General features: G+C 40.9%; 1 protein-coding gene across 21 annotated transcripts in view; it reads left to right on the top strand.

Moving 5' to 3' along the window:
• GTDC1 (glycosyltransferase like domain containing 1) overlaps positions 1-15,981 on the top strand; it is a 166,875-nt gene that overhangs the window by 53,605 nt on the left and 97,289 nt on the right. The window contains exon 2 of one of the 21 annotated variants that reach the window (XM_021399437.1): positions 11,079-11,115. The exons of the other annotated variants lie outside the window; for them this stretch is intronic. The gene's annotated coding sequence lies outside the window, so the exon portion shown is untranslated. The remainder of the gene's footprint in view (positions 1-11,078; positions 11,116-15,981) is intronic. 21 annotated transcript variants of the gene reach the window in all.

The following is a 15,981-nucleotide window of genomic DNA, read 5'->3' as shown; positions in this document are numbered from 1 at the left end:
CAGTTTTGCTTGGCCTACCTGATCAGCAGAGATGTGGTGAGATGATTGCCAGGCAGTGACGCAATGCGTGGTTAGTGAATGAGTACCTGGCTCACTGTGTGCCTTCATGGAGAGGGACTGCTCGTGCCCTGGGATGTTATAGCTCAAGCATCTGCTTTTCAGCCATAATATGAACTTCAGCAGGATCCCAGGTGCACGTGTGCCAACTGGTTACTCTTTAGAGCTGGGTTTGGTATTTGTAACTCCAGATAGGAGCAAGTAGATGTAATGGGCGGGGAAGGAATAAAATATTTTCAAGAGCAGATCTTATGTATAGAAGGCTGCGTTTGAACAAAGTTGCCCAACACAGTGTTTAATCCGCCTTGGAATGCTATATAAATGTACACCTTTTCTCTTCCAGCTTGCATTTCAAATAAGCTGCCATCCCAAGCCAAATATTCTAATTATTCTTCCCATTTGTCTTGTGCGAGGCATTGAGCGTTGGTTTCTTGTTGCTTCCCTTTTGCAACAATTTTGTTTTGGAGGAGTATATATGACAAACTGTTATGTAAATTTGTCTTGTATCACAACCACATCCTCCAACGCATCGCAATGTTATCTGTGTTCCTTCAAGGTCAGCAGCCCAAGCTGTCCAGCACTAACTGTATTAAACTAATCAGACATCACTCATAGACATACACTTCATTAGTTTAACTTACAGTTACATTGACCCAAGATAACTTAACTCCAATTTGTCAAGTAACCCACATCTTGGGAAAGGGAGGGAAATGATGGGAAAAAAAAACAAAAAAACACAACAAACCAGCAACAAGAAAAAAAACACCAAAAAAAAAGGAAAAGAAAAAAACAACAACCCAGCAGCTTGAAAACTCACTTGAAGTTAATAAACTTGCAATCTGTCATAGACTTATGTGCAAATATAACCTTTACTGACAACAAATAAATCTGATCGAACCAATGGAGCATCTTAAGGAGAGGAAAGCTTTTTCTGTGCTGTTGCTGTTAGCGTTTGATCAGACAGAATCAAATAGTCAAAGTTCACAAAGATGCAGTGTTTAACATGGCTACGTCCCTTATCCACGTGTGCAGGTTTTAGGCTGATATGGCTGGTGAGAGGAAAACTGATTAGAAGCACTTTCTACGACTTTCCTTGCGCATCAACCTAATGAGGCTGACTACTCTCTCCTACTAGAAAAATCATTGATTAAAATTAACATTGATTCTTTTATATCTAGCTTACTGGTAACCATTTAAGAACTGCTTCCCAGGCAGTAGCTGCTTGTGAAGATGAAATTATCAAACTGGCAGGAGTGTATGTTTTGAATTGCACGTTTAAATATTTAAACCTTCTTGGGAGGTAGTGGGAAATGTCAAATCTACATTATTTACAGTATCGACACTATTTGTTGAACAAAAAAATTTCTTTTCCAAGTGATGTTTTTAAAATATGACATTTCATAAATACCCTGTTTCTGTTTGTGCATTTAAGAATACAGAAGGGTCAGAGATCTCTCCAGTGCAAACTCTTGGTAACCGTGCGGCGTTGCTGAATTTTTTGTTTTTCCAACTGTACTTAATTTCAGGACGCCGTGTGAGAAATAGTACTGATGCTAACAAGTCTGATGTGTGTGTGTGTGTATGCAGCAGATGGCTGTATATCTTCCTTTTAAAAGGTACATACTACTATACGTATAAGGTAGTAGGGGAAGGAGGCAGGCTTGTTCTTTTTTTTTTGAGTAAAGTGCTATTCAGCCTTAAAAAGTGCTTTTGAAGCAGAACATGAGCTGAAGAGTAATAGATGTTCAATTGAGATACTCTGCAGTGACCAGTGAGTTTGTGATGAACTTGCAAATACTTGCTTATCGGAGAACAGACACGTACTCCCTGGAGCAAGACTCAGAGCCACATTGCCAAAACCTTTCCTGAATTGCCACGCAGTGACTCAGGTGGTTTTCCCTTACTTGGTACAACTGCAGCTTTCCAGAGCATCCTCCCGGCCCCGGTTGGAAAGGGGACTTCTTCAGCTCATCTTTCATTTCATTGCGCTTCCCCTCAGTCCGAGCGAGATGGTTTTCTCCCTTCTTCTCTCATTTTTTGATTTCAGAATTTTGGCTTCAGTCGATGGCATTGTTATCATCTCTGTTCCCTAAATGGAGGAGGTACAGCCAGCAGTCACAACCTCCTTGGTCACGAGGCCGCTGCACTGCCTGCTTTGTCTGCCAGCGTGCTTCCCATAGCTGAAACTCATAGATGTCCAGGTGCAAGCTTGTCTGAAATAGTTTTCTGTGGCACACAGGGATTTTCAGTGACTCCAGAAAGCCTGTAACCAAGAAAATAAATTTTTTTTTTTAGATGTTTTTCCTTGATTGAAGGGCAGTTCTCAAATTTGAAAATACTTTTAAACCATTTCCTGAAAAAATGGATTAGTTGCTTTTCTCTATTTTCGGTAATTTTTTACTGCCATGAAGTAACTTTCCTATTGAAAGTAATATAGCAATCAACACGGCACACTGGAAGAAAAGCACATTCTTTGGTAGAGGCTATTCTCTACAGAAAATGTAGTTCAGATGCAAGTTAGCAGTCTAAGATTTAGATTCGCAAAGCAGAAAGGCTGAAGTGCAGTGTAGCTTCCAGTTTGCTTTAATAGCACTGCTAGATTATTTGCAAAAAAACCTACATATATAAATATTATGTGTTACATTCAGTACTGCCCCCCAGGTAGCTGTTCATATGAATAAAGATTTTATTTGTAACAAACTCTTGCCCTGAAATACCCCTCGGGTAAATGTTAGTATATATATACCGCTGATGTTTGACAACTATATTTTAAAGACAAACTCTATGCTTTTTACATTTTATAGAAGAGAAAAAGTAAATAAATCGTTGTTTCAATTAATAGAGCTCTGAGAAGGAATCTGAGGAGTGTGGTGCTGAGCAATATATGTCATCTTCCAAGAGTTTATAACGTCTATGTGTGTGTTGTGTTGTTTTATTTTGGTTTGTTTTTTAAATAACATCTTAACCCCATCAAGAGGAAGGGTTGTGTTCAGATCCAATGCTTTCATTCAGTTCTATAAAGAAAAAAACATACGTTATTAGTGACTTTTTAAAACTAACTAATGGGCTGGTGTCATCGAAAACGTTCTCTTAGAAATGGTGATTCTGTAATTTTTATTACAATGATTAATTAAATGTAAGACTGATCCCACTGAACTTTCTGTTTACTAGATGCATTCTCTTCAGAAAAATACCTGTAAGCAGTATGTCCTGGGGAAGAACTTTGGAGACTGGAATTGAAGCAAGGCAGGCAAATTTCAGGCATTTCATTTAAGGCTGAACACATAGATGCCCATTTGTGCTGGGAACACTTCTGTCTTATGTCCTTACGTCTTTATGTCAAATACTGGCATCTTTGTATAACCTCTGTGGGAAGAGGAATAATTTCCCTGCGTTAAAGATCTTCCCAGCTTTTGGTCCTAAATAATAATAAATTAATTAATAGTGTTAATAAGTAGTTAAATAAAATACAACCACACACCTAGAAATTTTAAAAAAAAAAAGCTAGATGCTTATTTTTGCTTATTTTATGGCGTTTGCTTTCATATTTAGGTGCATAAAACTCGACTCATCATCAGTTACTGCTGTTGTGCGTTTTGACATTCTTGCTCAACTCCATTGTATCTGAAGGTGGGACAGCTCGGCATACTGATGTGAGCTGGTGTGGTCAGGGGGAGGTTACAGAGCGTGTGTGTTTGTGTGTGAACTGTGTATTTTTGCCAGTTACGTACAGAGTGTACCCCTAGAGTATGGCTTGGTGAGTCGTCTTTTGTTCTTGGATCGGGTGGCACAAAGGGACAAGCAAATGAGTTGGTGGTTGATTGCAACAGCCGGTATCCCCCAAGACGCTGTACCATGTTTGGTTAAGAATAACGTGGCTGTGGCTGACTCTATTCTGTAGCCTCATGGATGGATACCAATCACAATGTGCTTGCCTTGCTGTAGAGATACCAAAGCAGGCACCCTGGGCCTCCTTCATTTGAAGGGCAAATTGCCCTGACAGATGAGTGTAGGAGACACTGCCTCGTCTCGAGCTCCTCATTACCCTCCCTAGCTGCAGAAAGGGTCATTGCTGCTTTCATTTCATTAGTACTAAACTTCCTTTTTGAAAAATTATTTTTTAAAAACCCAACAAATCCATTGAGTTCACAAAGGTTAGTTAACACGGGTTTGTGCAAACACATACACATTCCTTCTGCCCACGCTTTGAACTAGCTGGTAGTGAGCTCGCTTCGCACCAGAAGGCCATATGGCCGTACTGGCGCAGTGTTGAGCCTCAACTAATAAGCCCTACCGAGATACAAGACACAGGCACCGTGTACTGAGCTAAAACAACTTGGTGACTTCTGACCAAAGCTGGCTCCTGTCCAGCCAGCTTGGAGTGTAAGCAAAGAGCATATACGTCCATATGGAACCGCAAGAAGTTGCGCGGCGTATCGCAGATGATACCCTCTGCTTCCCTAGCCCCAGATAATGGAGGTTGTCCCGGCCTGAATAAAGGGTGTGAATTCCTTTCTGCTGAGGGGAGCTCGGAGGCCATCTGATGCTGAGCGTACGTAACGTGGGAACGTACGTGTAAAACTGGGCTTTGTCTGCTCTGGCTTAATGCCACCTGGATCTGTTCGCAACACTTCGGACGTTACCTCTCAGGCTGAACTTCTTTAGAACAAAATCTACCGCTTGAGACTGATTTTTATCAGAGTGCTAATGTGAATCTGTGCCTCGTTAAAGTTGATACAAGAAAAATGCTGTGCTTCTAGCTGTTTTGAGCAAAAAAAAAAAAAAATATATATATATATATTAGTTTTGATTATTTTTTTTTAGTTGTTTGATTGTTTTTTGGCAGTGGGAAAATTGTGTAAATTAGGGTTAATGCTTCAGTGGAAGGCTTAAGGAAAGCCTAAATGCAGAGTCATTTCGTACTGCGAGTAACACCGGCGCTGTGTTTTGTCTCTGCTCGGAATTAGACGGCTAAAATTGGCTTTGCAGTGTCACAGCGAGGCTGCCTGAAAGTTTTCCTGAAGTCGGTGAAGGAGGTGGGATCTCCTTTGTTCTCAGATTAATTACCTTGCTGCCGCCGCGCAGGGCAGCCAGCAGCACAGCTCTGCGACGCTGGGAGGGTGAATGCTTTTATTCTTAGGTCTGGCTGCGTAAAAAACGGAGGGGGAAGAATCCAACGTTGGCAACAACGGCAACAAAAAAAAAAAAGGCACCTTTTGAGAAACAGAACAAATAATTCAGTCAGCAAACTACCTGAAATTTATTCAGGGAGACAGCGATGTGATCTTAAACATTCACTTTGCATTAATCAACTTTGCCTCAGATAAAATCCTGGCAGATGGTTGCTATTCATTTTAAAAGTGACAGGTTTTCTTTACGTTTTTTTTTTTTTTTTTTTTTTGGTGTGTAAACCCCCCCCCCCCACGCACGCTTCTCTCCCAAAAAGTTGAGTTGTTTAATTTGCCCACCGTGCATTTTTCCCCCCCTCCGCTCCCGTTATTAGGCGCTCCCACAATTTGGAGAGTTAAAAGAGTTTTTAGAGGAATTTAAATCAAGGCGACTTCCTTTGAAGTCGGTGGAAGTATATATGATCTCAAATTTGGCATAAATAAGATCAGAATGATTAACACAATGCAGGGAGAGGTGCGGGAGCGGGAAGTAAGCTAGTTGCGATTGGTGCGTGATCTATAGACAGTACTAATGCGAGATGGCAGTTGTCCGTTTGATGTGTAAAAGATTTGCTGAAATTCCAGAAAAATATTCTGATGAGACAATGAAAGAACAGTCTGGTTTTTCAAACTGTAGCATGTGTTTTTCCTTTATGTTCTCGAGTGCCTGGGGAAATCCTTATTTTTCTTTCTAAAATGAATTTTATGAATCACCTGGAGAATTGATATTTACATTGCTGGCAGTAAAATGTAATGAAATTGTGCATTATGATTCAGGATTTCTGCACTTAGGGTTTTAATGAGCATTTTATCTGTCCTTTTAAATGGTTGCTGTGTATATATTTTATTTCTAGATTACTTATAGATTACATTTCTATTTTCAAATAAAAAATATATACAGTACTGTATAATAAGGAATATGATGCTTTCTACAATTCACTGTCATTCTGGTCTGTAACACTAATTTGATCTTTCAAAGGGAAAGAAACAGAGCTTATGGTTTGTATCGAATAAAGAGAAAAATCTTGATTATTTTTTTTTTAGTGCTGCTTCTTTCCTGATCTCTTTTTTTTTCTTTTTGTACCGTAGAAATGAGCACAAATTTTGTCAGATTCCTGGTTTGCACGTGATTTGGATTTACAGCTTTATATTCCAGTGTTACAAATACCTACCTTTCCTTAATGGGTACTTAGAGCTTGGCTGAATTTTGTGAAGTATATATAATAAAAAGAAACTTTATGTAACGCAAACAGTTTACAGTGAAACGGTTTGGGAGAAGGTCTGCGTTGCCACTAATCTTTTTTGATTTCTGCAAGCATTAGCCTGACTCACGCACATGGAAGGCTGCAGTTCTGAATGCCACTGCTCAGGTTGCCAGGGACGGTGCAGTTGCCAGTCTGCAGCAGAGCAAGAATTAGTCAGCAGGGTTAATGTGTACCCAACGTGAAGAAGAGCTCTCAACAGGAGGGCTGTTAGAGGGAGCTGGTTTATGGCCGGATGCGCTGCAGGGCGGCCAGGCGTGTGGTAGCGAAACGTCTGGACATCCACTGGTACAACAGGTATCCTCTGCTCGTCAAGGCAATGGTAAGCCTTTCAGAGGAGGAGGTTTCTAAACGTAACGCGGAAGATATAATTTGAACGTTTGTTCAAATGGTTGCTTATCTCACGGTTTGTCACTGGGTTTTTTTTTTTTCTGGCGATGGGTCGCACTGGGAAAGGCTAGGTAGGCCGCTCGAGAAATGTGCTGAAGGCTGTTTCCTTGTTCGATCTCCTGGGTTCCTCTGTGATTACAGCCAGATCTGGAATTGTAACCCGTGTGTGACTACGTAGGCAGGCGGTACGTTAACAAGTACTGCAGGTTGATGGGGTTGTGGGGAGGCTACAAAGCACCATGGGGCTGTAGGCCCAGCCGTCCCTCAGGGAGCTGTCTGTCTAACCACATGTGGACAGCTTCCTATGGTCTGCATGTCCATAAGAGGTGGCCTGAGTGCACCGAATGCTCTCCAGGAGCATCTCCTCCTCGTTTAGTTTCATCTAAAAGACCCCAGTTCGTGGTGCTGGGGACTGCTCAGGTGGGGGCTGAGGCACAGTAAGCGAAGATACTTGTTGGAGTCACTTCATAAACGCTCTTCTGAAGCAAACTGAAATGCTAAACTGGCCCATAAAGTACTTGACTTCGCAAGTTGTGATGTTTCTTCCCTAGATATAAAACGTATACGTAGTTTGATTATGTGCCGACTTGCAGTGTATTGGACTGCATTAAATTTAATAGGGATTTCTGACTCCCCCAAACTGCAGTGTTGAGCAATTTGTTTCCACCTCCTCTCCCCTGTTACTCTGCTAAGCGCAAGTATCTTGGGAATGGTACCTGCCTTCGATAGGCTTTGAATTAGGATGGTGGTTGATTTACCCTCCCTTTAAAAGATATATCAAGAACCTAAGTACATTCTGTTTATTCATTAGAATATCTTTGACAAAAACAAAGCAACCAAAAAGCTTTTTACCTCTTTGTTCTATAATGAAGATCTGTGCAATCTCCTTCTCCTGGATACTATTTTCCCTTTCTTGCCTCTGTCCTTTGTCCATGTCTTTCCCTCCCTCCCTCCTGCACATATACTCCGATGGTCCAGTGGACACCATCATTTTAAAGAATGTTTTCCATTTCAGAGCACTTAGTTTTTTTATTGTTTATGTTTCCAGCCTTGCCAACTTGTTCATCATTTTTCGTCCTAACTCTCGTCGTTTCCATTTTACTTGTTGCACGCTGAAGCTTGTACTTCTGTGTAATAACAACCTGAGGAAAGAATGAAGGAAGCAGCCATGACAGAACATCAAAAACAAACATATACTTCTTTTTTTTTTTTTTGGCAGAAGTTACAGAAAGAATTTATACCTGTTATCAGTAGTATTTCCAATAATCACTAGGAGGAAAGATATATCCAGCCTGGGCTTTAAATTTCTCATATTAATTTTATCCAATGTAACTGCTTAGAACGTTTAGTCTAGCAAGAGGCTTTTAAAAAAAAAAACACCAAAAAATTGTAAATTACTGTAAGAAGAGCAGTAGAAAATTTATTTCAGCTACCTTTTTGTTGCAGCTGAGTGGTATTCCTGCAATGAGTCTCGTTCACTTGTCTTTAGAGAGATTTTCTTGAATTTAAAATAACGTGTTTTGCATAGAATGAAGATGTGTGTCTATTTGGAATATGGAAAAATGTTTTTCATGGAGTATGGTGTGAAGAAGTGTTGATCTCATAATGCTGTGTATATGACACGTGGATGAATTAAAAAAAATGGAGAGGAGTAATTTGAGAACATATGCAATTTTTATTTATGTAAAAGGATATCCCATTTTTAATTAAAGATGGAATTTAAGAATGATAAATGGGACCATTATCTAGTAGCAGTTAGTTTGCAGGCATTTTTTTCCTACTCTTCTACAGTGCTGCAGGTTTGACAGCGCCTTTGGCTTTTGTGAGCAAAATACATTTCATACTTGTGACAGAATAGTTGTAACTCGCTAAACATGAAACAGTTATCATACATAGTGACATCTCTGTGTTTAAACCCCGAGGAACAGAATTATTTTAAACTGTGCATATGCAGAAATTTCCTGCTAATCAATTTTATTAAAAACATAACAGCTAAAAAATTTATATGCCAAATGCATTTGGAGAAATAGTGCTAGAGATACTAAAATTATGCAAGAGAAAAAGATGACTTGCTGGGGAAGTTGTAATGAAAAAGTTATCTTTTTTTTTTTTTAATTTCTTTTTTTTTTTTTGGAAGGAAATGATTCCTAAATTAATTTAGGAGGAGAATTTCTCTTGCTATAGCTGTCCTGTAATAAATTGTAGATGAGCCAAAATTAGATGTTATTTCTGAAGGAACTGTGCTCCATCGTACTGTTTACAGTGCCAGACATAACTTCTGTCTGCCTTGTAGCCATTGATAAAAAGGAAACGTGTGCTTTAGCCCTGTTTTCCTACAAGAATGTCCAGTGCATCATGACACCAGCAGAGGCTGATGTGATTAGTAGGTAGGGTGGTGAAGGGTGATGACTGCAAGGGTTCTTCACAAATTTTTTTTTTTTTCCTCACTATTTTGCTCCATTTGGCAAGTTTTGGAAGTATTTTTGTCTCGGGTAGTAGACTAACCTTTTACTTGTTCTTTTTCTGACTTCAGCCTCTAAATGAGTCTTTTTCATCCTGTCCTCATGAGCTCCCTGAAAATTAGTAGGTAATTTGAGTTAGCCCAGCATTGCCATTGGGCATTATGCACCTCTTAGCATGGCTGTTGACTATCCCAGCGGGAAATAAGAACTTTATACCTGCCCTTGTACCATGCAAATCGTGACTGACTACTGTTTTTCCCTTTGCTCTCTGTTACTTTCACTAAGCTTCAGTATTCTGGGTCATCTGGGGTCCTCCGTAATGAGCCCTTGTATTTACAGGTCACTGTAGGTGATGTCTTCAAGAAAGCAGGCAAAAGACCGATGTGGTCCAGGATTTGGATACAGAGACCTCATTGCTGTCTGCTCTGGACTTTTAGCATTACTGTCTACTCAAGATCGTGCAAGTTGGATCTATTTTACCATTGTACTTCCTCTGGTGAGATTTCATGCTGGCCTTGCAAAGAACCTTGTGTCCCCAAGCTACTTTGGAATCAGACCTCAGCAGTTTCTGTGGCTGCTGAGGCATCCAGGTCTTACATGCTTTGAACGGAGATCTCAGGTCTTACCGAGTCAGCAGATCTCTAGGAAGAGGCTGTAGATAGGAGTTTCAAAACAGGAAGAACGGATTGTAATGTAATTATTCAAAATTGTGTCATGAGTTACAAATGGCAAAACTTACCTTTTAATTTTTTTTTTTTTTTGAATACGGAGCAGAGAACCTAAGTCTTGTCTTGTGTGTGTGCCCTGCTGTGTTACGATGAGTAGCGTGTACATTTGTTGTTAAAAAGTAGGTATCTACCCTTCTAAAGCACTAATTTCCATCATTAACAATTGTATGGAAGGTCACTGACACTGTGAATTGGATAGGGTCTCTGGGATTCAGGTGTATTTAAAGACAATATTTATGATGTCTATACCTGCTATTATTACTGTCTGGCAAGCATTTTTCAGGGGATTGTTCTGCAGTTATGTTTTGCACATGGCTCTCAGTTTTCTTAGATCCTGATGAGAAAAAAATGAAAAATCTGATAGCTTTCCTGTGCCGTCAGGACATCTATTGATGGGTGCAAGACCAGTGTGTTCAGAGCATGGGTGAGCTCTGCAGGGAGAATGGGTTGGTGCCTGAGATGCTTGTGTGTGCTTCCTGCTTTTTTCAAAGCTGTATTAAGAATATTTCAGCTGTTGAGATGAAGCTCAGCATCTCCTCTGCAAACTCCTAACAAAATAAGGGCCTGAATTGTCCTTATCTCGGGCATCTGCCTCTGACCACAGACGTGGCTGGAGCTCTGCATGTCTTTCAACCGATAGTTTGAATGACGTGGGCAATGTATAGTAACAATGGGAGTGTATCTTATTGCAAGAGATAGGACTCAGAGATAGAATTGTTGCCTATTAATTGCTTGCTTCAGACTAAGAGGAATCTTGAATCATGAAGAGGAAGGTAAAAAACTGTGTGCAGTGCAAATGCTGCATGATGGAGCACAAGTCCTCAGCCACACTCAGGGTTGTTAGAGCATCGCTGTGGTATATGCCTCCCCATTATCTCTTTAGCTCACCTTTGCACAGCATATTTGGGTCCATACGTGCGTTCACTTCTTTTTTTTTTTCCCATCCTATGGAATTTAAAACGGTAACTTCATTATTTCACGTTCATAATACCGTTAATTTTGTCTTTACAGTGCTGTTGTTATGAAGAGAGTTGTCACGCAAGCCATGGTACGTTTTAAGTAGAATATTTCATCTTCTCGCAGATTGCCAGTATTAAGTGCCAGCCCATGTGAGCAGCCTGCTGACCACGAAGCCCGACCACGCTCAGTCTATTAGCTGTACTCCAGAAGTATTTGTTCAGTTTTTCCTCAGATGGATAACCAATATGGAACATTCTGTCCACAGAAGTCTTATTAAAGAGGTTAGAGCATCCTGCTAATTAGGAAAAACTAATTAGGCAGATTGTTGCGCCTGTAACCAGAACTTTATATTTTAATGGGTTTGAAATGTGGTACACTCGTTTTTCCTATTGTAAAATCAAGTTTTCTTTTAAATGTCTGAAAATAGTCTTCTTGAGGAGGTTATGCACTCAGAATAAGAAAGCAGCGTTTTAATTTTTGAATTCACTGCATAAGCCGTAGAGGATTGCCTTGTAGACTGGGTGAAATCATTCATTCGTACCAGCGTTACGGCAACCAAAATTATTTTGTCTATTACCTTTCTGTTGGTGGAAAGTTTCCAGCTGCCCCAAGGAGGAGCTGGAATAAGTGGGTATGAAGGAACAGTATGTATTGTGGCTGCAGTGAGATTAGACCTAGGTGGTGCTCACATTCACAGAAGATTGTTTGGCTCCTCCAATCTAATACTCACTAACTGCTCTTTCACAGAGTCTTGGGAAGTTTAAGGTGTCTAAAACTGAATGAAACGCATTTGCAGGTGCTCTTGCAGTGCTATTTTGGAATTCCATTGTATACAAACTGGAAGCTGGAAATTGGCCTATTTACAGTGTGGCCTGGAAGCAAGAGGTTGGTGACTGGGGAGAAGTTTGCCTTGAGATACGCTTGGGTATGTTTAAGATGGATTTCTCTGTAATGGCTACTTTGAACTTGTTCCCTGCTACGCCCTGCTGCAGACTTCAATTAGTATTAACCTTCTTTCAGGCTTGTCATTCTGCCTTCTGTGAAATGCACTGACTTGTGGAGAAGCCCTGTAGCCAGGAGCTGTGGGCAGCAGCCTTGCGGAAGGCTGGCAAGGTTTGTTCTTGCACTGCCAGCCCTGGACACTGCCAGACCTCCTGTGCTTGCAGGACTGTCAGCTCTGGCCTTGGCAAGGCAGACTGGTGTTCAGCATCTGCTGCGACCTGTACGTTTGCACCCTTCCACATTTCTGCGACTTTGTCTTCAGTGTGAAATCTGGGTCTGTTATCAGCCAGACGGGTCTAGATGGTTAGCATGATGTCATGTCTCTTAAGCAGTTTATGGAACGAGGATGAAATTCATGGCAATAAATATTTCAGATTGTTTTTGTTTGGCTTCTTAAGGAAAAGAATTTCCTTAGGTGAGAGGTTACTTTGTGGGCAGCTCTGCTGTAGTATGTATTGATGGTTCCCATATGTAGGATGCTTCTTGCTCTTCACGTCACAGGTTGAAATTGATACTTGCAGTTAAGAGTTTTGCAGATTCTTGTTTAATTACAGGTCATCCTTCTGAAGTGGATGACTCATTTTGCCTTCAATGATTGGATTAGTCCTCTATATAACTGTACACATACCTATTTTTGTTGTGAAGAGCCTTGAGATTGAAAGTTTTTCCACTGCACTGTGTCTTGTTTCATTGGGTAGTACAGAGAAACAGATATGAGATGGGGCAGCAAATGAGAAAGACAAATAGATGGAACCAGGTGATCTTTAAGGTCTCTTCCAATGATCTCAATGCTATTGATGCTGTTATTAATAGCGTAATAATTTCTTAATCTGCTAGCTTGTACTTCTATATCAGTATGTCAAACTGGGAAGCTATGGTCGGACACCATTTCAGATGTTGCAGGTATGTTTCTTTTGATAAGATTCAGTGTTTATTGGGAATCTGGTGTGGAAGTTGGTGTTTCTTCTTGATTGCCAACATACTTGTGGTGAAATGAGCGGGTCCAGGCAGGCTGAAGCTGGCCAGGGAATGTGGGCAGAGAGGTTCTGCTTTGTGCGTACTGGTTGCTTTGGGTTCTTCAGTGCCATTGGGAAAGCACAATAACCACTCTGCTTCAGGATGGTGGTACTGGATAAGAGCAATGCTGTTCATCTGAGTGAACTTTTGCTATGTGACCCTAATGTTGCACTTGGGCTTTCAGGAGCATTGGAAGTAATTTTCAGGCACTGCTTGCAGAGCAGTTTGCAGAAGGCTCCATCTTCATTCATCCTTGGCTTCCCACACCCCTTCCATTTCTGTGTTTTACCATATTCTGACATTTTAACTGTCAGCTGGCTTTTCTTCCTGGCATTTCAGGCTGCCCATCCTTCCCTGTGACATTGCACGTGTCCCGGTAGAAGTCTACAGTAGGGATTCAGATCCTAGACTTCTGGACCCATCTTTATCAGCAGAATGCGTTGAGTTGTGTTGCCATGAGATCTTAACTAAATTTGCATTTAAATAGAGATGGCTTGAACCTTGGTTTCTAATGTTTCACAGTTGGGTGTTTTTTCTGCTTTGTCAAGGAAGATGACCATAGTAAGACCATGAGCTGAATTATCCCTCTAGTAGATATAATTTCTTAATATGAGAGGGATATTAAGCAGAATAGATGGGAGCGCTCTTGGAAGACTCTTCATGGAATGAGGCTGAAGTACCGCAGCCAATGGGATGTGCAGTCCCTTCATGCTGGGTCAGGCACATCGTGGCCTCGGTGGGACAAATGCATTGACACCCAGAGTGGGCATCAAGCAGGTCCCAGAAAACACCAGAAATCACTTTTCTTGAAAAGCTTTTTCTGGAGTACGTGACCGAGTGCAGGACAAGGCGCTGCAAATCCAGCTTGTACATTATGGGGTGCTCCAAAGGCACAGTGATCACTGGGATGTTTGTGAGGAGGACGGTAGCAGTGAGCAGGACAGCAGTGGCTGGGATTTTTGAGTGCTGAATTGTATTTTACTTACGTAAGCTTTAAATAATGTTGATGTGTGATAGCATATCATCAGAAGTTTACTTTTTCTCAGTCTGGCTGATGGACTCTAGAATAGCTCTCGGGTCAGTCCTAGCAGCTTTTCCCCAATTAAAAATGTGTAAGATGCTTTCATTACAAAAGCCATTGAATCAAAGATTTTTTCCTGCCATGACATACGAGTGTGTTTTTGCCACAGTGGCACTTGCCCGTTTTGGATTATTTTCTGCCTATGAATGTTATGTGATTTCTTGTTAAAGTGAATGACAAGATGATGTACGACATACTTGAGATGGTATTGAGCAGAATCTAGTCGGAAAATTGCAGTGATAATTTTCTTTTTACATCTCAAACTTAAACGCCATTGAAGAAAAAGAAAAAAAAAGAAAGCGTAACAGACAACTCTAAGAAGAGCATGAGGGGAAACCTTGAAAAATTACAGGGAAATTTCCATAACAGATACACTAGTAATGCCGGTTTAATAATGATTTCCTGTCAGGAGCTATTTTTATCATATGCCTGCTCTCTGACGTGGCATTCTATTTAACATTTTTGAGAGCCACGTTTTAATCAGATTAAGCTCAAGGAAACCGATAGGTATCTGCTTGGCTCATGGCTTCTGCTTCTGTTTCTTATTTAGTCACAGGACTATTGTTGCTGGAATCTTTTAAAGCACGTTTTGCTTCGGCGGCAGCAGGCGTGCAGCTTGCCCTGCCGGTGGAGTGCCAGTGATTTCCATGATATATGCGCGGGGCGCGCCGCGGAATTATTTTGTAAATTAAAGAGGACTGATACAAACTGTTTCTTTTCCTCATGTGATTAAGTAGCCCAAAATAGCAATCTATTTTTAGTTTCGAGCGCGGTAATGTTTCTTAGGAGCAAACTAACTGAAAGCAGCGTGCTGGGAAAGGCTGATAATGAATAGCGTCGCATGCGAGTCCACTGGTGTACAAGAAAATCGCCTGATAAAACCGTGGATGTTCGTGAATCATTTTGTGGAGCACACAGCACTCACGGTGCTTTCGCTACAAGGGATATCGTGAAGATAAAACATAAACACGCTTTTAACTTGGGTATTTTCACTTTCTCTGGTCATTAAATTAGAAAGTTTGTAAGGGACATTCTCCAGTATTGGGCATCTCCATGCTATGTAGCACTGGGGATTTGGGGTTGTGCCTGGCCGTGTGCAGGTGAGAGCATTTAGCACCTCATTAGATAGCCTCAGCATTTTGGACCGTGGATGAACATGAGCAGACCTGCTTTTACACAGCTCCATCTATTCCTGCTTTTGAGGAAGAAAAATGTATTACATTTCTAATGACCTCTTTTGTCTGTTGCAAATGCAGATTATTTTTTTTTTTTGCCCGCACAGTAGAGCTTATACTCCACAGCTCAGTTTGTATGGTATTGCCTCGGTGTATTATTTATTTGGTTGATGTGCTAGAAATCTGCCCGTCCAAGAATTAATGAAGGTTATTAGTTACTTTCTATAATAAAATTAGCTGACCTTTAAATAGGAGCATTATGCAGGGGATCTCTAAGTGGAAAAATGACAGAAGGCATTTTTAATATGGTGGCCGTTTCTGCTGCTAAATGTTACAGTCGTGCTATAGAATGTTGTGGTGCCGTGTGTTTGCAGGCAACAATGGAATACGTGAATTTTTCATGTTCAAGATGGGGCTTAACCCTTTGGTAAACAGCTCTTCTTACAACTTGGTAACACTTTGATAGCGCAGAGAGCTGAAGACGCAACTGAACGTTCCGAGAATGAATGTCCTTTGGAAAGAGCAGCGGCGGGAGTTGGCTGTGGTTTTCATTAAGCTTGATTGTATGCAGATTCCTCCGGTGTTCCAGCAGACAGCCTTGGGTTGCTATCAGGCGGACGTGATGAACGGCTGCTCAGATGCCGCTCAGCTCTATCAGCGTGCTATTAGATGTTCATCC

The sequence above is a fragment of the Numida meleagris genome, chromosome 5 (genome assembly GCF_002078875.1).
Source record: "Numida meleagris isolate 19003 breed g44 Domestic line chromosome 5, NumMel1.0, whole genome shotgun sequence".
Taxonomy (NCBI): domain Eukaryota; kingdom Metazoa; phylum Chordata; class Aves; order Galliformes; family Numididae; genus Numida; species Numida meleagris.
Note: the sequence above shows the minus strand (reverse complement) of the source record. Positions and strands in the feature narration are given on the sequence as shown.